The sequence below is a fragment of the Pyxicephalus adspersus genome, chromosome 8, assembly GCF_032062135.1.
Source record: "Pyxicephalus adspersus chromosome 8, UCB_Pads_2.0, whole genome shotgun sequence".
NCBI lineage: Eukaryota > Metazoa > Chordata > Amphibia > Anura > Pyxicephalidae > Pyxicephalus > Pyxicephalus adspersus.
The window spans coordinates 49459128-49483143 of record NC_092865.1 but is presented as its reverse complement, the minus strand read 5'-3'; the positions used below and the strand labels follow the sequence as shown (position 1 = coordinate 49483143).

Genomic DNA, 24016 nt, shown 5'->3' with positions numbered 1-24016 from the left:
CTATTCAACAAAATAGAAACAGTTGGGGAACATTTTGTGCATACATTTGTGGTTGGGTTGTGGCCACTTCTGGCCATGCTCCTGCTTTTTCTTCTCTGGAGGAAGAATCTTTTGCAAACAAGTTAACCTGTGGTGCAATTTGCTGCTCCTGAGCACATAACAGTTTTCTGTGCACCAGGGATTGGCATTCAATGCGGTTTGCAACTGCAAGTGTGAATAGGGCTTTAGTCATGCATTCTTTTCTTTTTTCATTTCTTTTCCATTGCCACCCTTCTCTTTTGCAGGTCTCACTATGCTTTTGGTGCAGATCTGCTTGATTTTTGTGTGAGCCACACTTTCTCCCCAAGTCCATTCTTTTCCTCTTGCTTGTTTGTTGTCCTCTCTTGTCCTTTGTCATGAGAAGTAATTGGTTCTCCCTTTCCTGCACATCCCATCATATACATCTTACACAGGTGAGAACCATCCTATTACTTCCTATACAAAATCTGAAAACACATCATTTTTACGGCTGTGCAAAAAGCTGCACAGGCGGTTTATGGGCAGAATCCATCTCAATTATGGCAATTCCATCACGTTGGGAGATACCGATCTATCGACCTATCCATGGGCAGACGTAATTATAACTTTTGCAAAGTATTTGTGACATGGATAGAAGGAGCCCCCAGTGTAATACAACCTAAAGTGGAACTTCTGCAAAGCCACGGACACCCAAATAGTTGCATAACCTAAGAGGAAGTAAATATGCTTTAAAATACGTCCTCACTCACCTCTGTAACTGCAGCAACTGTAAAATAACTCATCCTTAAAAATGACACTAAAAAACATTTTCAATTTAATTTCAGCAGCTTGCCTCAGTCTGTTCACTTCTTCCCAGCAATGGCATCAAGGCAGACTATTAATCCCCAAAATAAATACAGGAGAGGAACACTGGAGTACTAAGACCTAACTAGAATTAACTGCTTAAAGATGAAATAACAAAGCCAACCTTTGCTGCAATTATTACATAAATTGTCTATATCTGCCTGGAGTTCAGCTACCAGCATAGGGTTGGGAGAAGTGCAATATAATCCTCTCCTCATTCTTACAAATAATATGATTGCAGTCAGAGTAGATCATTTTAAAAATGACAAATTTCTGCTCCTTTGACTAAACTTCAAATGGTTTCTAACTCAAATAGTCATTGCTCATTTGAGAAATGCTTGGCCATAAACATGGCACTGTATGTAAGTTTATAAAAAATTACGCATGCTGGTTTGACAGTCCCAGATGCTCCATCCATTACGGTAATGTGATCTGTACGGTAATAAAACATTGGATCTTTGGACTCGGGCCTAATTTCATACTCTCTAATTCCCTACGTAAATGTCTCTATCTATTGGTGTTTTTATGTTTGCAACATTTGTGCCTTTGTTGAGTTTTTAAAGGATAAGTATATGTTACAGAAGAGATAAACTCACCTATCTTTGCTCCCTCGATGCACTATTGTCCTCAACTGGTTCTTTTCCAGGTTCAGGATTTTTGGCCATCTGGAATGGCCAGGATGAAGTGATGGAACTTGTAGATCATTTATTCCAGCACAAAGGTAAAGTACACTGAGCTGCACCAAGACGAGACTGAGCCCAATAGAAGTTAATCTCATGGTGTGGACAACAGAGCAGCATGGGATGTAAACAATTGGTGGACTTGATACCTAGATCTGGTAAAAAGTGAACTGATGGGTAGAATGGGTCCGTCTAGGGGATGGGGAATAGTGCCACTTATTTAATGGATACTTACCTTTTTTCCAACCAACTCTAGACTCCAAAAAGCCCTCCCACCCCATCCTTGAGTTTACAGGTACAAAAATACTGGAAAAAAAAAAAATTAATACAGCCAGCTTACCTAAAGAATGGGAAGTAAGGCTATTTAAGACCCATGGTTGACTGAGCGTTATGCTGCAGGCTCAACCACAGTGCCCCAGCTGGTTCCAATCAAGTGAATGAGAGTGGTTGGGAACCATTTTTTGCACACGTCTGCTGCGGATCATGGAGCAATTCCAGAAAGCAAAAAGTTGTTTTTAAGTTGCTTTTCCTCCTGTGCAAGAAGAACCACACTGTGGCTACAACCGAGCTACATTTGTTCAAGTGAGGTGTACTTTTCCATTTCCAGGCACACATCAGCAGTTTGCAATGAGCCCAGGAATGGCAAAATATGTGGTTTTCCACCACAGGTATGAAAAGCTCCTAACAGTATGCAGTATCAACATTTTTATTTTGATGTTTAGATATGCTTTAGGGCAACTTCTATTTAAGCAATATTCAGACCAGCAGTGAGGTTGTGGTTCAGGTATTGCTTCCTTACACCTCTGAACTGACAAGATACAAAGCATCTCACCCATGGCAGCCCATAGAGAATGTATAGGTGGGACAGTGAGCAGTTCAGTACTTTTCATTGCTTTTTTGTTTTAAGAACAATGGTGGTGCAGGTTGTTGTGCGGCTAATAAAATGCCAAATGCCAGGAGCCACATGAGAACAATTCTTCCTGCAGCAATTCTGAACCTAGTCTATATCAGCCCGAATGGACCCAAAAGTGTCATCCAAACTTGAATTTTTTATTGAATGCAACCCAAAGATGAGCTATATTGCTGATGGTTAGTAATAGTTTTTACCATGTGAGTCCATGATTCTTGCTCCAAAAATGCAAGAGGGTCCACTACTAGCTGGAATTGCATTGTCTATAATTGCTACTTGAAGTATTGTTGCAGTCGCGTTATTTTCTCTCCAACAGACTCCAAACTGGTTAAAAAGGTAATTGTCTCCTAGAAAAGATGTATCCGAAATGGGATCGCAGACTCAGATGAATAGTTTTTCTTGGTACATATTTATGACTGAATGCAGTGATTTGCCTGGCATTCTAGAAGAGAGAGATCTGTTTTCATTTGGGTCCATATCTGGTGGGAATAGTCTGTAGCAGCTCCTTATTTGTTTACAGCGGCACGGCCTGTTGCTCGGCTCAGCAATCTCAGTGTAGTTTATTTTAATTTGGCCTGATGTCACGGCCGCTTCGATGTGTGTCATTTCTATGCAGCTGAGTGTTAAATCCATTTAAGTATGTGTCATATCCGTCTCTTAATGTCACATTTCGAAAGACATCATTTGCCAAGTCCACAGAATCTGCAAAAAAGGAAAAAAATATACCCGGCTGCTTCCAAAGTTATTGTTACAAATGGACACATTTTTTTTTCAACTTTCCAGATCTTATCTACTTTTGTCTAACCTAAATTGAAGCCTAGATTGGTTTTTATTGGACCCATTTTCATTAACCTGAAATAAACTCCACATGAACCTCTTCTGTACCTTCTTCAGGAGTTTACACTGGTGATCTACCACCATGTCATCACATCATTTCTGAAGTCTTCTGACGCCTGTGAGGATCCTGCAACTGGGCAGCCAATGGGAAGTGTCCATACCACCCAGACTGTGATATGTGCATCCTGGAAAGGTCCCTCCATTCTACAGCCAGGATTTGGGAAGACGCTGGACCCTCAGTAGTACTTTAAAGCCCCTTTTACCATTATTTTGTCTCCTTTGACTCCAATGCACAAAATGAAGACATTCATTTCAAGTGTGTTTAGATATAGGTAGTACGGCAGTAACTGAACTAGATATCTTAAGTCTTGTTTGATGATGTTTTTACTACAAATGAAGGTGGCTTCTCCAGTTCAAATGAATGTGAGGCAGAGACTGTATTAATGCCATGATTATGGTAGGGACATAAGATTGTAAGTCCCTTTGAGGGACAGCTAGTGACATGACTATGGATTTTGTACAGCGCTGCGTAATATGTTGGCACTATATAAATACAATTTTGGGATGCTCATTTATATAAGGAAGATGTGGATAACAAATTAATCGAAAGGAGTATATTTGCTATGGGTTTTGTTCTAGTACTAGATGGGGGATAACACAAAATCCATTTGAACAAATAGAGAAGTGAAGAAAATGGGAAGAATTATGGGGATATAGTGAAAGGGCTGTCAGAGATTGTTAAACGTACTTAGAAGTATTTATGTCAATGTGTGAATAACCCATGAATCCTACATTGATTTATTTTGGGTATACTAGATCAATGAGGGAGTATATAATATGTTTTTATATATAAACCCGAACAAATTAAAAGATAACTAAATTATAAGAAATACATACACAAGGAAATGTATGAACGAATCTTCGCAACATCATTGTTACTCTTTTCCCTCTTCTCCCCTATTAATAAAATGTAAGCAACTATGATGCTCATCCTGCCTTCTGCCTGACTCCTGCTACGTTCTTGTGTAACATTCTATGAGAGAGGGTTTCACAGGCTATCACCAGCACTCAAGATTTGGATGTAAGTCCAATTTTCAATCTATTTTATTTGCAATTAAATTCTGAAGTGTGTAATAAATTATTCTTTTGTAAATACTATAGAATGTACACTTTGTTTAACTTGGATCGAATCAATGGTAAAATATTAATCCCAAATGTTGTTATATTTGTAGGTCTCCTCTTCCTGAGGAAGCTGACTCAGTTTCTGCAAAACATGTAGAAGTTGCGGATTACCTCAATGTAGAGAGTTTTCCAAAAAGAGATGTACAAAATGCTGTACCTTTACTTGATTTTAATTATATTATTTTGTATACTTTCATATGTGAATGGGAACAAAGCTTTTACTGATACAGATTTTATATTTAATTGAACAATATCTGTACAATTTTTACCTTTAAAGTCCTGCTACTTGATTGGTTCTCCTTTAGGAAACCATTTTGCTGTTGATATAGAATTGGAATTGGGGTGTGGTAAAGATCAATTCTTCAGGGTTCACTGGATCCTCTTCAGCCATTGGATAGACACTTTCCTGATCTCATCTACTTTTGTCAAACCTAAAAGGAAGGAAACATAGGTTGGTTTTTATTGGACCCATTAAAATGTAGCTCCTGCATGGTACATTGTCCTCGATGTCTGGACCTATTCTTGGTCGTGCCACAAGGCGATACCAAATTTAGAGATAGACTTTACACTGCATGGCACAAACAAAAACAAAAAGCCACTGGGAATTATGGAAAAAGTTTTTTTGAAAAGAGACTTTGCATGTTGCTTCTACCAAAACCCTTTACTGGCTGGTGAATTTGGTTTTTTTTGGGGGGTTTAGTCCCAAATTCAGCATTTAGGAAAAATACCTAAGGTGACAACACTACAGTAACAGAATCAGAAGCATATGAACCCTTAACCCATAGAAATCACTATCCACTGGCAAGAATAATAGGTATTTACAAAATGTTTCAGTGGAGTACCAAAACGCTCAGTCTCCATAAGCAGCCTCCATTTATATTAATATTATTATTATTATTATTATTATTATTAATAATAACAATAAACAGGATTTAAATAGCACCAACATATTACGCAGCGCTGTACAATAAATAGGGGTTGCAAATGACAGACAGATACAGTGACACAGGAGGAGAAGAGGACTCTGCCCTGAAGAGATTACGATCTAAGAGGTGGGGTTAGTATCACAAAATTGTGAATTCTTAGTTTGACCATAGTTCTGCATTAAGGTAGATAGTTGATGGTCTGTGGTGTGAAATGGGTGCATTTACCTTCCTCTTTGGTGTTCAGCTTTTAAAATCAGGGTTGGCACAGTCAACAAACAGGTGTAAGTTAATTTGCATTTCATTAGTTTTCCCTTTTTTTTTTTGCAGAGGCAAATGTATTAATCGGTTATATTTAGAAGCACGATGTGTTCTGCGGTTATGGGGCCATGGAGGAATTTTGTTTAGAGCAAAGTCTTTCTATAACACCCATGAATACGGATCTTGATCTGGTAATGAGCATTATTGTGATATGTAGAGAAGTATAGCAGTGGGTATAAAATAGGCAATTCATTCTGAGACTATAGAAATGATTGAGCAATATGGCCACACGCAGCGAGGACTGTAAAAGCTACTAGAATTGAAGTCTAATAACATATGGAGCAATTATATAACAATGAATACAATGTAACTGCAGCGCACACAGAGCAATGTACAGCAAAATAGAGGCACCAACATTTTTCCAGTTTGGCCACACAGGGCTGAAGCTGGTCATAATTACCCCGTGTTCAATACCAGACTTTTGTGTGGGGGAAATAAAGACCTTTTATCGATTCAATGAATAGCACACAGTAAACGCCACATTCTGAAATACATATCTCCAGTCTACATGGAAGAATAAGGATGTAGGACCATATTCACTTTAAGGTCATTACAAAGGACATGGGGGCACTCTTTGTGTCTGGAGGAAAAGAAGTTTAATCTCCCAATAAGGAAGGGATTCTTCACTGTAAGGTCTGTGAAAATGTGGAATCGGCTCCCTAAGTTCTATAGATTGCTTTAAGAAAAAAGTAGATGATTTCTAGAAGCTAAGAATATAACTGGGGATTAAAGCTTTAAAATAAAGACAACAGAGACTGTTGATCCAGGGAACATCCGATTGCCTCAGGGAATCTGGAAGGAATTTTAATTCCCTGTTGAAGCAAATTGTACCAGTGTTTTTTTTTGTTGCCTTCCTCTGGATCAACTATGTCTAAAGGATTTTTTTCTGGGATATGTTTTTTTCCCTAGTGGTTGACCTTGATGGACTTAAAAAAAACTTGAAAAAAAAAAAAAGGGTGAAGCCCCCCTATTCTGATCCCCGCTGTAATCAAGACTGAATTGGAGCACAAAGCCTCCCGGGATATCTATACCATGCACAACGTCCAGTGAGACAAGCACTCCTATTTTTCCCCTTTACAACAGGCTATGTCACCCGATCTCACACTGCGCAGGTTCCAAATTCGAGAAAGAAAAAGGCTGAAGATGGCGGCACCAGGTGTTTACTCGAGACGAAGGAGAATTCCAGAATGTTGCTTGAACTGATTGCTTTGCAAATGTTAGGTAGGATCCCATTGGAATAAAATATTTTATTGGAGAAATCAGTGTATGTTCATAAGCCATATGTGACCTCCATATTCTGTGAAAAGGCCAGAGGATTTAGCAGTTAACGTTAAGAGTGGATGATTCCTTTAAATTATTTTTAGTTGTTTCATTACACCTCCGGTTTGTGGTGTGTATAATTTACAGGTTGTTGTCACAGCACACAAGTCACTCGCACATTATACGTGTCTGTTTAGAGTGGCATTAAACACAGCGCTTAGCAATGAAGTGTTTACAAATCACAGACCCTCTTCGTTTCTCCTCTACAGCCAAGATAATACCGACACATTCTGTGTATAATTATGAGTTGCGTACAAGCAACCTTTCCCCCTCTGCGTCGAGCCTCTCATCCCCATGGGGAATTCTCACCATCATTAGCTCAAAGTAATTCTGATGATTCAGCTGACACTTCCACCCAGATTCTTCTGGTAGAAGACCCCGCTGAGACAAGGAACTTTACCAGAACCATCATGTCCTCGCTCCTGCTCTAATCCCACCGACAAACAAAGACCTCACTCCATGTGTTGACACAATACAGAGCACGGGGGAGAATTAGGAAAACGCAGAACGGATGAGATAATGACAATAATTTCAGGTGAACTGAACAAGCTTAGAATGCGGGAAGGCTTTTTTTCTTACAAGGAAAGATAAAATCATTGACTCTTTTTTTTCATATTTCAAAAGTTGCTGATGTTTTGCCATTTGAAATGCCTCCTTTGGATCCAAATGTAACTATAAGGTCAAAATTATGAGAACATCATTTAAGATGATTGGGTTCAAGTGTTTTTATTGTAGAATACTGTTCATGCTACGGTATACAATAACATTTTAAACCATTGCACCTCCGACCTTGTGCTCACAGTTTGGTGAAAGCCCTTTTTATGTTCCCCCATGACTGGGCTCTTGTGTACAAGGCCAGCTCCATAAAAACATGGAGTGACCACTGTAAGGAATCTCACTTTCCTGCACAAATCCCGAACTCAACCCTACTGAACACTTTTAGGATAAATTGGAATATTGATTGTGACCCAAGTCTTCCCATATAAGGCCAGCACTATAAAGCCATAGTGTGACCACTGTGGAGAACCTTAAAAGCCCTGCTCAAAGCCCTGAAATCAACCCTACTGAACACCTTTAGGATGATTTGAACATTGATTGTGACCCAAGTCTTCCTGTACAAGGCAAGCACCATAAAGACATGGCATGACCACTGTAGTGAACCTCAAGTGTTATGCTGAAACCCCTGGACTCAACCCTACTGAACACTTTTGGGATGAACTGAAGCATGGCAACGGCACGGGTCTTTTTATCCAACATCAACATCTAATCTTACAAATTTTGGTTGAATGCGTACAAATTCCCACAGACACCTACCTATATTCTGGAAAACCTTCCTAGAAAATTGTAAACTGTAAAAAGAAGGACCAGTCCATATTAATGCCGATAGTTTTAGAAAAGGATGACCAAAAATCCTATTTAGGTGTTATGGTTAGGTGTCAACAACTATTTGGCCGAATAATGCAGCAGACCACCTGCATTGTGGTATATTCTACATAAATTCTGCTTTAGACTTTTCAAAAAGTATCTCCCATGGGTCGCTTACCTCCCCATGGGAATATGTGTTGGTGACCTTGACCATAAAAGGGTTTCTTTTGTTTTTTTTGGTGCTTCCGTGTTTTATTTATAGGTCCTTTGGTCAATTTGCCTCTGATCTAGCCTTCTGTTTATTGATGGTTCATTGTATTGACTATTGTGTGATTGTTAAAATTTTTCCCACTGACCATGTTCTTATGCTATACCTCAGCCTGGATGCCACTTGTCATCACTTGTTAGCTGTTCAGTAGGGCTGGTGGCATGACCCGGGAATATTACACTGCGACACGCATATCATTTGGTCCTCAGGAACAGCTTGCACTTTGTATCTATGCTATATAGTTGCCCATGCCAACCGCAGGTCTACAATGGCCCGTGACCATGCCCTTTATAAGACCTATTAGAAGCTCAATATGCCAACAGCAAACCAGTTGATATAAACATGCGAGCAAAAATCCATTGCAATGAAGTAAGCACATATTAGCTGTCTGAATGTAAAGTGTACAAGTGTACATACATTCAAAATGTATTTTTTCAACATGTTTGGCATCACACCTTACTGTATTCGTTTTTCTTAAGCTAATTAATTTAGTATTAATTAAGCTCAGAGATCCTGCCATTAAAGCAGAACTAAACCTGCATGACTAACCTATCTGCATTTTATTACAGGGCGCTGTCATCTTACTTCCAGGAGACAATCTTGATAGGCGGCCATGTCGTGATGAAGTAACATCCAGGCAGGAGTTCATTCATCCCCAGCACCCAAAACGGAGCCTATGATTGTTGGAGCTTTGGTTACACTTTTACATCATTTCCACTTGAAAGCTGACAAAGCTAAGTCTCTGCGTCTCAATTAGTTGTTGCCAACCTGCCACGTGAACTCCTTCAATTAGAAGTAGAGCTGCCTATCTGGTAGACCTGATAAGTAACGCACCAACTGAAGGTACATACATAGCAAGGTGACTACTTTGCTGCTAATGGTAAGGAAGAGGTTTAGCATTGTCAGCCTTCAAAAGGAAAGGTTGTGCCTGCAGAATCTCTAGATCAGGCATTGGCAAACTACGACCCGCAGGCGATATACGGCTTGTTGGGCTTATTATTCTTGCCTTTCAAATATTGGTACAAAATTGTCCATTGGGAAAAAAGATTGATTAACAACACCGTTCCCACTGAACTTAAATGTATTTTGAATGTAAGTTTTATATCCATCTGATACTAGCCAGACCCATCTGTCAAATTTAAAACTCATTATGGCCCCTGTGATAAAAAGTTTGCCCACCCCTTGCTCTAAATCTTTTCAGCATAGTGCCAAAAAATACTGAACTCTGAGCAGCATGATGCCAAGAAAATCAAGACATTTTCAATGTACATTCTGTAAATGTTAAGATTCCCTAACAATGCCAATCTACACATTATTTCACATTGCCAGTCTTTTTATTTGAATGGGCAGGCAATGAACCACATTTTCCCAAAAAATGATGTGCACTATTGTTTTGCAGTGCATTGGAGTGCATTACTGTGTATTGGAGCTGCCATTTTAAATGGCATTACAGTGCGTTGATGTGTGTAGCATGCACTGATGTAATGTGAGCCTTATTGCGCATGTTACTGTAATGCAACACATTAAAAATATTTGTTTCACAAAATTATTTCTTGCTTTCAGATTTCTTTTTACTTCCTGTTTAAATTCGGAGACAGGAAGTGGAGAGAAGGTGAGTTCACTTCAACCAATCGAGATTGTTTTTCTCGGAGGGGAGTAAACACTCCGCTGTATTTACTGATAACTTGACACAGCCAATATAAACCATCTTCCCTCCCCAATGCCTCCTGATAACTCAGGCAGCTAATACCAGAGATAAACCTCCTCAGCGCTGTGTTTACCGCACACCATTTCTATAAATAATCTGTTATCTTGTCTTTCTGGGATTTTTTTTTCTCTGAGATTATTCTATAATATAATTTAAATCACAGTTGCCGTTCTTCTCCCAGAGGACACAATTATGTTCCATAAGATGTCATTTATAGCATGAGATGTAGGGCCACTAGCGGAGGGAAAATATTACAGCTCACAAGAATGTTTTGTTCTCTCCAGACAATAAATAACTCGCTGAAAGAATGGACAGAATGTAATTTTGTCTGCTTTTTTCTGTATTGTGAAGGATCATTAACCGGGTAAATCAAAGGAGATCCAAACCCAATCAATGAAATCTCATAAAAAGTTCTAGCATCAGAAGAAGGCAAAAACAGCTCATTGTCAGTGAGAAGCAAAAAGCTGCAGTGTCACTGGGGGGGGAGAACTGCCTCGGTGTCAGTAGGAGAAAAAACCCTGACGTCAATGGAACAAACACCCAGTGGTAAAAGGAATTGTACCCCATTGCGCCCTATATTCTTTACTTTTTTTACATCTTCTGATATGGTTCGGTCTGCACCATTCACACATGAAATGCAGGACTGTACAGGACACTGCAACAGTTTTGCTCCCCGGAGTTGGGTTTTATGCATTCACACAAGTTAATGTTTCAGAGGAAGGACATTTTACCCCTCCCTATATCCCAGCAGATACTGAGATGTGTGAATAGGACAATTGTATAGGAAGTATAAATTTAGTGTTGCATGCTTTAACATTGCTTTAAAAGCATAACTAAACCCGGACAATTTACCTATCTACGTTCCATCAGTGGGTGCCACCATACTCCTTTTCTTCCTCAAACAAATGATCCTTGGCCATCTGAATTGGCCATGCCGAGATGACATAACTTCGACAGAAGTGTGCATGAGGAGTTCATCTATCCCTGTCACACACACAAGGGAAGCCAAGATTGCGGTATTTCCCTGGCCACCGAAGCGGACGTTGCGCATGCTTTGACATGGAGTGATCAGGAAGGTAGGACAGATTATTGCAGAAGGTGAATTGCCTATCCTTTTCTGCAACAATGACCTGCCTGATTATGGATACTAAAAAGTAGAATTTTGGTTCCACTTTAAATGTGGGCACAAGATCAGTTGCACTTAGCAGTCAAACAGTGCAGCAGTTCTGATTCACATTAGCTTCAGAGTTGCTCAAGCAGCTGATTGGGCGGGTCTGATGAAGGCCAGAGCGATGACGTCCTCTTTGCTCAGGCATCATCCAGGGTCACGTCTACTCCCAGGACTGAGATGCCATTGTATAAATCCTGGTATCTGTGCAGTTTTTGATTGTGTTCAGAAATGTCTCACTTTGCTGCTACATGGTTTAAATATTGCAGTCTGATCACTGGGGGAGAGGAGACTAAGGAAATGATTCCTCCTGCCTGCAGTGGACCATTGTCATGATCTTAGCCAAAGTCAATGGGCCTGATTTATGAAAGCTTTATATACACTTTCACCAGTGCAGCTGGGTAATCCAACAAACCTGGAATGGATTTCATCAGTCATTTGCTATCAAATGTTTTGAATCCTGGACCAGATCCATCCCCGGTTTGCTGGACCACCCAGCTTCACTGATGAAAGTGTATTCTCCCCAGCCTTGGAGAGCCCTCATAAATAAGGCCCACTGACTGGAGCACCAGGGTGGTTTATTTTATAATAGGTGGAGATTTTGAGAAAAATTATGATGTTCCTGTAAGTGGTGACATGTCATAAATGTATTTGTTAAAATTTGTAACGTTACTGTAAGGTCCGCTTTAGGAAAAAATCATTTCCTGTATTTCCAGCAATGTCTGAGAATTTGTTCTATTGCCGCCATGGCAGAAAGAGTTAATAGCATTAATCCAGACAAGTAGTGACCCATCAGGCTGGGCGAGAGCGAAGAGGGGGAACTGTGAGATGCGTCGCATTTGTGAACTGCTGTGTAATTTCGGTGTCAGAGCTAAAATGTTAGGTCACTTGTTTCTGCGAGACGGAGGCGGAAAATAAATGCGTGGCAGCCAGGCAAGCTGCACTTTACTTGACAGAGTGGACTAATGAGAAAACAGCTAAAAACGACACATTGCCATGCGGGCAGCTGGAGAGATGCATCAATCCAAAATAAATGCCACGGCGGCGAGGATTCTGGGAGACGGGTTCTGGCTTGGCAGAAGATTCTACTCCGGCTTACTTAAAGAGGAACTAAACTGAAAACTGTGAAAACAAAATACACTTACCTTCAATCCCGCAGGGCAGTCCGATCCATCCAGGGGTGTCCTGCATCAGGACCCAAGTCGTCCTGGAGCCGGAGCTCCAGGCGCCGCCATCTTTTCCTCTTCTTCCTGATTCTTCATCCTACGTCACCAGACCCAGGCGCAAGATCGGGTAATGTAGGATGAAAAAAAAAAAAACTTGCCCATCTCACTGCGCATGCGTGAGATCGGCAAATTTTTTTAATTGCGGTAAAAGGCACCCAAGAGCCTCCCGGGATACCTACGTCAGGCATCCCGTGAGGCTCTTGGGTGCCTTTTGGCTTTGCATTCCCATTCATCCTCGATCGCCTAGGCAACAGAATTTTTACTTTACATGAAAGGGTTGTCTACCCTTTTATGTAAAGTGAATTTTCCTAGTTTAGGTACACTTTAAGCATGCCTGCCAAAGGGCAACTGCAGCCAAAGAGCTAAATGCACCACTGAAACACACATATGAGTATTTTTGTTTTATCCTACCCCTTAAGAAATGGAGAACATGGTCTTCAGATGACCTCTCCAGTCATGTGTTGGGTGGCTTCTTAATAGTAGAAGAGCAGTGGCCATACAAAAACCAGAAATGTTATTGATTTGTCACTGCTCCGCCTACTGACCACACCTTGGTGCCAGTCAACCTAGTGCCTACAAAACCACCCAAATCATGTGTTTTCCTTCCTGAACTAGCAATCCATATCTGTAAGATTTCCATTGCTCCTGCTCCAATTTCTCAGAAGGTCTCACAGCGCTTTCTGGTGGAGTAAATGATGATTCATCAAGCCATTGGATGGTGGCATGTACAGCTGACTGCCATCAAATCTGTAGGTACTGTCTAAGCTCCACACAAATGGCAGATTTTAAGGTTTGAGAATAATGAGGTTCACCAGATGCTCTTTTTTGTGATGATAAAAGCACATTATTATATACTTCCTCACCCTAATTCTTGTTATTTAAGAAATATAGAGATTATAGGTTAGCCACTAGAGGAAGCTCTCACACAGTCAGCAAAAAAAACTTCTGGAAAATATGAAGCGCACAGAGTAAGTTCAATGTAGGACCCAAGTTATAAGCTTAGTCATCTATGCAGTAGTTTGATTGGACAGGCGATTCTTAGATTCCATTGTCTTTAAAAATCACAAAGCAATTGAAAACATAAAGTGCTGGTTTCGTCCAAGGGGAAAGGGGATAGGGTCAAAACTGCCCTAGTTGATAATTGGTTGCCTGTTGAAAAAGTTTTTAAACAAAAACACATTTTTGAGCATAAAAGTTCTGGTGTCTCTTTTCCCCACTGTTCATGTACAAAAATGCATAGTTTAGAGCTGGCGAGTGGTACAGCTCTGTGTATATAAACCCCCACAATGAACCACTGAAAGTTTTATCAAATCTGCTTCTCAGGCGATAAAACAAAAAATGCGTAATTACCTTTCTGAATTATCTGCCTGCGCTGCACTGAAACCCCAAGCAGCGTTATCAACCCTTTCAGGTTTAGCTGAACTACATGGAACCATCTTCTATGTCATGAAGATAAAGAAGGGGGGAAGTGTTCTGTAATTCTGCCTCAGGGTGACAACACTGCACATCCAGTGAAATGCGAGTGTTGTCACCCGAAGACAAGACTGGAAGTATCAGCAGAGGAAACTAATGCAGCCGCCGCACTTCTTTGGTTTAGATACATATTTAAGTTTTGCTTGCAAGCTGACATTTGAATTGAATTTGCAAGAGGTGTACCCGTGTGCTCTAGTGATGAGGATCTTGCTACTCCTTGAGTGAATATTTCCCCTGAACTGTTTAATTCCACACACAGCTGGAATAATCCCGTCCTACAGATGATTTTTAGCACCAGTCACAATATGAGCAGCAGCCTGTAAATCTGCTCGTGAGATCTGTTTCGGAAGAATGAGCGCGGGCCGCAGTACTCCTTCTGCTGGCGGCAGGATTAGATGGGCGAGGAAGACTCAGCAAATCTTCCATCGAGTCTTTGCCCCCCTGCGCTCAACCAGAGCTACCAGTCTGAACATGAAAGCTTGCAGGGAAAATGGGGGGTTTATGCTTATCGCTTGACGCTAAAAGCCTGGGAATTATCGCAAGGAAAACCGAGCGCTTTGCATGGTCAGGAAGGGAAAAAAAACCTGCTTCCTCAATCTCGGCTCAAAGAACCCCAAGACGTATAGTGCTTAACCCATTCAGTTCTGCTCCCTCTGCTGCTATAAAGTAGTACTTCAACAGAATAAAACCTGACCCCGATCACTTCTTATTTATACATTTTTAGTAATATTTTACAGATGCACTGTAAACCTGCCACACGTGTGGTAATGTGGTGGTATGTGGTAATGTTTTTAATAACTGTCCCCCAATGTGTAAAATCAGACAGAGGACAACGCAGTGGCTGCTAGACTTCAGGTAACCTCTCACAGTTGAGGGAGGTAGTGCAGCTTCTACTTTTTATTCTCTTATTCCTTTAAAGTTCACCACCTAAAGTGCAATTTCCTGTTCTACTGCTTGCACCCACCTGTGTGTGTGCCCCAGAGCCAAATTATCCACAAGACAACCTAGAAAGAAGCCAAGGGCCCAAAAAATGCCAGGAGCCCCACCACAACCTTGGTTTTTCCTGATAAAATCAAGGAAATAGTGCAATTAGTCAGCTGTACACCTGCCTATCACTTCACAAGGGAGAATGCACTTGTAGATGGTTGGTACTTGATGGACCGTACTATTACAATCTATAGGGGGCAGTGTATTTTGTACAAAAGGAATGGGGGGGGGCACAAAGCGTTTGTCAAGAGACCTTAAGGCCAGGTACACATGTGCAATGGTTCTCGTCTGATAATCGGCTCAGGGCTGATATCGGACGAGAATCTGGCGGATCCATGGACGATGGATGACGAACGATTGTAATGGAAGTGAAGGGGGTGAGAGCACAGTGGGGTGCCACTCCATCGTTCTTCCCCTCCCCTCTTCAAAGAGTAGAATGGTGCTGTATGTACAGTGCTCATTCATGCATCGTGTAGTCGTTAGTCGTTGGAAAGGATTGTGAAAGATCCTTTCCAATGACACTTATTGCACATGTGTACATAGCCCTATCCATTTCCATGTCAGGGCCAATTTTAGGGTAGGGCAAGCTGGGGTCCCAATCTGTGTCCAGGGCTCTAATTGAGAGAACAGCAGGGGGTGCAGGGAACTGGGAAGCTGTGCATTTAGAGTCCTCATTTCCACCATATTTGCCCTGGGCCCCTTTTGGCCAAAACCACCCCTACTCTGTGTGCTCACAACATATTACAACTAAACAGGTCTGAACCAAGAAATAAAAGCTTTTTAATTGGACCACATTTCCCCTTTAAAATTTTGCAGTAATCCAAACTGAGGCGCACGCCCTCAGACGGCTGCATTGTCGCGCTGACCACACATAAAATTCATAAAAAATCGTACATTTATTCCCATTCAATCCACTATTTATCCTTCCCAGGAACTCAGATGTGATGTGAGTACAGAAGAAAGGGAGGCTGAGGTTTTCCCGCGACCTGTGTGCGCTGCAAGACCTTGTTAATTCCTGACTTATTTAGAAATGTGGCAAAGATACAGTGCTGCCAAGCGTCAGTAAAATTCTGCAGAGCCCAGGATCAGCCGCCCCCTGCGCCATACCTTGTACCAGAGCTCCCCCTACTGGTGCTCGCTTCCAAACCCCTGGAATACATCTGGAGAGCGTGCAATCTAAAGCGGGGAGCAGATGTCTTCATTTCTGGCCTCTAACAGTCAGAAGTAATAAGCAAGCAGGAAAAATGCTGAAGGCTGAGATTTTTTTTTTCTTTTTTAAGTGACGCAGGTGACAAATGTTGAGATTTTCGAAAAATCAGCATTGTGGATTTACAACTGTTCGCACGCACATACATCTGTCTCATATATGTTTTTTTTCCTCTGTTGCATCTTAGTGCTAGCAATTACCTGCAGCTTTTTTGCAGACACTTTAGGTCTACATGCAACCCAGACAGCCGGGGTTTTGGATAAAATGGGGCTCTGGGGAAAAGTGTAGTGGGGTCCCTAAACAAAAAAAGGAACGTAGTTTCTTGAGGAGGTTCCAAGGCACATTTTGCACCTCCTTATGACTGCCCCTGGCCACATGGGGTTTCTCAAGGTGGGTTTAAGGATGGTGACAACAGTGAAAGATTGTCTTCAGTGACAATTCTCTGATTTCTACTGGGCATCTGTAGGTGACAGCTGACCTTCACCAGGACACCCTGCAACCCTAGTGGTCACTAGACTTCTTTGCTGCAACAAGTACCAGGTTGCGGTCCTCAGGCTCTCCCCACCCACCAGAGGTGAGCAAAATTTGGATGGCTTTGGTGCAGGAACAGCTGACAGGGAAAATATGGGACAGACTGAGATCATAGAAGGCAGGAATTGTAGTCGTGGGCAAAGTCAGGACAGACCACAAATAAAGTTGTGGACATACCCAAGGTCGGGGCAGGTGGTGAGCGGGAGAAGCAGTCCTAAACATGCTGAAAATAAAGTCCAGAATTAGGCAAACGAATCCTGGGTAGAATTTTGGTAAACATTCTGAATATCCAGCAATTACTGCTTGGACTGCAAAAACTGAAATAACCCTCCTCACTCAAGTCCTGCCAATGCATGTAGGTGTGCGCTTGGTGTACAAGTTTGTGGTGCACCATGTGTGCAACCATATGAGATCCATGTGTGCAACCATATGAGCACTGGGTTCAACTGCTAGTGGGCGCACCACAGGACACAGTAGAGTAACCAGCCCATTCAACTGATTAAACTTGCAACAGAACAAAATGTTTAAGAAAACTGCATTTGGCATTGCAGCAGCAGCACCTGTGCATTGGTGCTGCATTGCCTTGTGCATTGTGTTGTAATGGCACAAAAGTAATGGCGCAGTAACACGTCATTCTTTATGCAATGCAGACAGATCATGGTAGGTGGAAGTGGACAGTAGGCCAACTCACATCGTTGCTGTGGCCTGTAGTGACATAGCAGATGTGGTGCTGGATGGGGGACTTATTCCTTATGGAGTCTTGTCAAAGCTACAAAGGAAGGCAGGATACACAGTAAGTATAGCTCCCCCATTCTACAATTGATTTTTACCAGGGAAACCTAATAAGCGTTTGACTTTGCAGCAACTGCACAGAACTTGCTGGAATAAAAAATGGAGATTTCCTTGAAAAGTCTTCTCTCGCGGAGTCCTCATCTGCATTTCAAGAGCATCTTTCATGGTAAATATTCCGCAATATTTACATATATTTTTCTAAGCCGACCTCCCGGGAGTGTAAAGAGTTCCAGCATTGTCATGTCACACCATTGCTGATCTGCGGCTTCTTTGATCTGTGCTTTCCAGGCCTCTGCGCGAGGACTCCAGGACACCAGAGCGCTATGAATCCCAGTAATCAGAATAACCCCAGGAGCCTGAAGATTAACCTCCAGCACCACAACCAAACGAGTCAAATATCAGGAGCTGTCGAAATAACTATGGCATAAAGAGCGTCCATAAAGAGGAACACAAAGTGCAATGTGTTATAGGAGAACATGGCCCTATAAAAGGAGGACCTGTCAGTGTTACGTCGATCAGCGTGTGCTTTATTGCAAAAGGGATAGGCAATGTCTCTTCTGCAATAAACAAAACTTATCTGCCTGTTCACAATCTTCTCAGTAATGTATGCTGAGCTACGCATGTGCAATAAACGAACTTTTGTGTGCATGTGTGAGAATTACATCATACTGACCTGGCCAATCAAAATGATGAAAGATCCTGATTCCAGAAATATTGGTGAAAATGTGAACTGAAAATGTTTGTACTGAAGCAGCGAGGACAGTCAAGTTTAGTTAAATATTTGAAATCAGGCAGGCATGTTTGTTTTATTATAAAATAGACATCACCTGTACCTTCTGCAGTAAAGAACCTGTCTGCTCTTTTCTTTTCAGGTTTAATTCTGCTTTAAACTTCATTCAGCTAACCTTAAGATTGGATTATTTCATCGGTCAGCTGCAGACAGACAAAGGCATTTCCTTAATCTACGTTCTTAGGCAGCTGAGGTTCAACCAGCCCTCAACCACCCTAAAGCCCTGGTTATCCTTAAAATTGGAACAGCTGTACAGACATGTACCTGTGGTTGTGATGAAGTTTTTGAGATGCTTCATCTCAGGACAGTCTATGGCAGTCTGCTTGGAACCCAATTTAAATACTCTACAAGTGGCTGAAATGTGTTTCCCAGCAGTTTGGGGTGCAACACATTGGTGTTGGTGAGCTTTTATCACTATCGGCAAGCTCAATGTAGCTGCAAATTCTCAAAGGAGACACAGATAGAGCTGGGCTCTACACTGCATGGTGCATGTGTGGTGCAGTAAAGGAAAAACAAATAGCCACAAGAAGAAGGGATATCATCTCTCGTCTGGATTACTGTACTATCCTCCGCTCTGGTATTCCAAAAACCCGACTCTCTCCTCTACAATCTATTATGAATGCTGCAGCCAGACTCATCCATCCTTCCCACCGCTCCTCTTCTGCTGCCTCCTTTTGTAGTTTTCTTCATTGGCTTCCATTTCACCTTGGAATCAAATTCAAGCTCCTGTGCTTTGCCTTCAAATCCCTCCAGGGATCTTGTCCCACTTAGCTTTCTGACCTGATAGAAAAATACTCCCCTAGCCTCTCTTTTCACTCCTCCAATGGCCAACTAATGACTTCCTCACTCATAACCTCATCACACGTACGACTTCAAGACTTTTCTAGAGCTGCCCCGACTCTCGATGGTCTACTCCGTCAATTTTGGCATGTTCCTACTTTCTGTTCATTTAAAAGAGGACCTAAAACACATCTTTTCATACTCACATACTGATCTTTTTCTGTCTCCTAAACTCCTACCAATCCATATCTCCCCTCCTATTGTGTGATACTTACTATTGTAAGTGGGAGCGCAGAGCCACCTGGGATAGCAACGTCACATATCCCAGGCTTCCAGCTGCTCCTTTTCCCAGAATGAAAAGAAAAGTGCCAATCTCATGCAGGTGCAGTAAAATCAGCACAGTTTTCTTTAGTCTTACAGGTCACTTAATCACTCACCTCCGCAGTGCGTGGTTGGGTGATGTGGGCAGAAAAAGTGAGAAGACTGAAGAAGACGGTTGCACCGGCACAAATGAGGATTCCAGAATGGGACGAGGCCAGGTGTGGAAAAATCGACGGCTCTGCGGAAGCAAAAGGTAAGTGTGATTTCTTTTATTTTTATGACTGTTCACCACTTTAAGAACACATAAAAGATCAATAAGAAAGACCAAGCACTGTACAGACAGCACTGTTTGTTTAATGGAGAAAGGAGAGTGGACGGCGAGCATGAGCACCTCGCTGCATCCTCCTCATAGGAAACAGCAGCAGTCACTAGCTGTCAATCACTTATTGATCAGCAGGACAAATAACTGAGTGATGTGGAAGGACAGTTGTACAAATGCTGGATTTTTCCTTGCGTGCATTTAAACTTTGTCTTTAACCCTTGAAGTTCAGCGCAAGTTCCTAATTTTGGACAGCATCCAATTTTAGTTTCACTGGAGCCATTAAGTAAGAAATGCTTTCCAATTGGCTCTTACCAGTCACCCTCCTCAGCGAAGTTGCTCGCCGCCTAATCGGATAAGCCCTTAAGTATCAACACACTTAAGTGGGATCCCTCCACACCTGCAGGAAAGTTGCTCAGGGAGGCGAAGCAGGCACTGAAGTGAGAGGGGGAATCTTTGGCTGAGAAAGGCGAGTTTCCATGAGAACGCAGAGAGGTTGTTTGTTAAACAAGCCATTAACGGCTTTCTTATTTACAATTTGCTAAATGGGCCTGACTATTCGCTAAACGCATCATGCCAATTTTCTCTCCCCGCTCTGAGTGCTGCAGATGATATAAGGAGCACCTGTGCTGCAGATACAGATAATCCTGTCGCAATTTGGATAACTTGAAACCAACGCAAACACGTTTTTTTTTTATTTTCTGCCACTTAGTGAAATAATTTTCGGAGTGAGTGTTGTGAATGACAAATGGCTGCAAGCTCCCAGCCATACCGCCATGGATCGGTGCCATTTCTGAAACTAAAATTAAGGCACGCGTTAAACACAATGTTGAAGCCGAACTCAGGCGTTAGATTTCTGCTTCCACAGGTGTACAAGGGGGTGCTGAGAAGTTCCTGGCTTTCCCCCCTTTCAGGTGAAATAAAAAAATTAATGTGGGGGCATATGACAGCCTAATTTCTTAGTATGTAACTGTGCAAATATCAGGTCATTGCGATTCTTAATAATATTTTCTTTTTAGTGAGAGGCTGTGATGGCAGAGGCACAAGTAAGTTTTACGTTGTTGGAGTTACGGGCCCTCATGAAGTTTGTTTCTCCAGGGAAAAAGTCAGTAAAGAACATTCACACTGCGATGTCAAAAACACTGGGGGAGAAGCATCCTTCCTACAGTGCTGTCAACACCTGGATATCTCGTTTCAAGACTGGGCATTTCCCCGTTAAAGATGCAGTGGGCTCCCCCCAACCTCAGCTGACCCGGCAACCTGCAATGCTGTCCATGAGCTGATTATTGAGGACCGGCGAATATCCGCAAAAAAGATAGCCCAGATACTTGACATCTCACGGGATTGTGTTGGATTTGTTATCACCACTATCCTAGACATGTGCAAGTTTTCAGCGAAGTGGGTGCTGAAATGTTTGAACAGTGATCAGAAGAAGGAACGAGTTGAAGCATCCAAAGCTGTTTTGGCCCATTTTGAAGCTGCACAGGACTTTTGACCAGGTTAGTGACTGAGGATGAAACCTGGCTCCACATCTATGATCCTGAAACCAAGGAACAGTCAAAGGAATGGCGGCACAGGTCCACCTGTGCCAGCCCTGAACCCAAACCTAACCTCTACCTGCAGAAAAGGAAAGCTTGCAGCTGCAAAGGCAGTGACAGAGCAGAGGAATCTTTCCAGCTACAGAAGTGACAGAGGAGTAGAGAACTCCCCTGTCACCACCCACAGATCACTTTCCTTACAGGTCCCTCATCTGCTCTTGGACATCCTAAAGGCATTATGACATCACAGGTAATAAATGCTTAGATTGCTGTGGATTCCTTCCACCCCTACCTGTCCCCAGAGACCACCAAACTCCTTGTACACGCTCTTTGTTATCTCTCGTCTGGACTACTGTAACCTCCTCCTCTCTGGTATTCCACTAACCCCACAATCTCCTCTACAATCTATTATGAATGCTGCAGCCAGACTACATCCTTCCCACAGCTCCTCTTCTGCTGACTCACTTTGTAGTTCTCTTCATTGGCTTCCTTTTCACCTTAGAATCAAATTCAAGCTCCTGTGCTTTTCCTTCAAATCCCTCCACAGATCTTGCCCAACTTACCTTTCTGCTCTGATAGAAAAATACTCCCCTAGCCACTCTCTTTGGTCCTCCAATGACCTATTAAAGACTTCGTCACTCATAACCTCATCACACACGCGGTTCCAAGACTTTTCTAGAGCTGCCCAAACTCTCTGGAATGGTCTTCCTCGTCCTATTTGGCTTGCTCCTACTTTCTGCTCATTTAAAGGAGCCCTTATAACCGATCTTTTCAAACTCGCCTACCCGTCTTCTGTCTCCATAAAACCCTCACTACTTCCCACCACTCCATATCTCCCCTCCTATTGTGTGTTACTCCCCCCACCTCTTAGATTGTAAGCTCTTTGAGGCAGGGTCCTCTCCTCCTCCTGTATCAGTGTATCTGTCTGTCATTTGCAGCCTCTATTTAATATACAGCACTGCATAATCTGCTGGTGCTATACAAATCCTCTTTAATATTAATAATGATAATAATATTCATTTATACAAAATAAATTAGTTAATTGTTTGTGTAAGGGCACAGGGAGAACTGAGAGATAAAAGACCTTCATATTCAAGTTCAGCTTTAAAGTCACAAGACGTAAGGTGAGGAACTGGCTCCATAAGAAGTGTTCCGGTACCAGAATTGTATAGGATTGTAACAATGCAATGCTACAATAAGTATTTAAATAAATGGTGTTTACTGGTAAGTGTCCAGCAGAGGGCAGCATGCACCCACTCTTGTCTCACACTGGTGGACTTTGGCTGGCTGCTGTACAGCTAAGAAGAAAGCATGGAAGATAGTGCATGCTCATGAAGAATGAATTTCTATAATTAAGCTATTGGGAGCTTTGGTGCATCCAGAAAATAATAAATATATACATATTGCTGAAAGTAGAAAGCACTTCAAGACATTCCAGATGTGTGTCTTACTGATTACTGTACTCCCCCAGGAACGCATACGCCACGCTTTAAAATCATTAAGAAAATAATATAAAGCTTTGCTTGTTGATTCTAATATCTGCAAACAGTTTTATCCCCCGAGAGATAAAACATTTTCGGATGTTATCGTCTCCATAGAAACACAGAAGGCTTCCCTGTTAATAATTAAAATATTTAGACTTGTTTTATTAACATGTTATGTTATTGTAATCTGGTTTGCAAACAGCACAGAGAATAAAAATAAAATACAATTTATAGGACTGAAGACAAGAGAAATTGGCGGTTTGTGAGCCAGAGAGGTAATTAGCGGAAGAATTCTGACATTTCCATCTCATTTTATTCATCCATTTGACAGCAAATTTTATTGTGCTGGAGAGATGGGGGACTTTGGGGGTCCTAAAACACTGACATGATAAGTGGGGGATCATTTGGGGTCAGAACAATGGCACGCTGGGACCTGGGGTCTCTGAAGAAAGATAGGTTGCCACATAGGGGGTACCAAACAAAATCACTGATACTTGGGGGTCAATAATAAAGATTCAGTGAGACTTGGGGGTGCTAGGATAATGGTATATTATTACATGGGGTTACAAACTAATCCCACGGAGAGACTTGAGGGTCCTAGAGTAAAGGTGGACTGACCATTGGAGACCCCAGAATAAAGACGCATTAACACTTGGGGGTCCCAGAATAATAGTATATTGACACATAGGGTTACCAACCAGTGGCAGATTGATAATTGGGGGTCCTGGAATACAGACTCAATGACACTTGGGGGTCCCAGAATACAGACTCAATGACACTTGGGGGTCCCCGAATAATACTATATTGACACAAACTAGCAGCACAGTGATAATTAGGGGGCCCAGAATAAAGACATACTAACACTTGGGGGTCCCAGAATAATAGTATATTGACACATGGGGTTACCAACCAGTGACATCTTGATAATTGGGAGTCCCACAATAAAGACTCAATGACACTTGGGGGTCCCACAATAAAGATTCAGTAACACTTGGGGGTCCCAGAATAATAGTATATTGACACAA

At 41.9% G+C, this 24016-nt stretch overlaps 1 long non-coding RNA gene across 3 annotated transcripts in view; it reads right to left on the bottom strand.

Moving 5' to 3' along the window:
- LOC140337032 (uncharacterized) overlaps nucleotides 1–24016 on the bottom strand; it is a 70247-nt gene that overhangs the window by 44021 nt on the left and 2210 nt on the right. Inside the window, exons 2-3 of one of the 3 annotated variants that reach the window (XR_011921984.1) lie at nucleotides 4740–4901; nucleotides 2056–3153 (exon numbers count right to left, since the gene is read on the bottom strand). This is a non-coding gene — a long non-coding RNA (uncharacterized lncRNA). Of the gene's footprint in view, nucleotides 1–2055; nucleotides 3154–4379; nucleotides 4553–4739; nucleotides 4902–24016 lie in introns of those variants that run through there. The other 2 variants (XR_011921985.1, XR_011921983.1) reach the window with 2 other exon arrangements.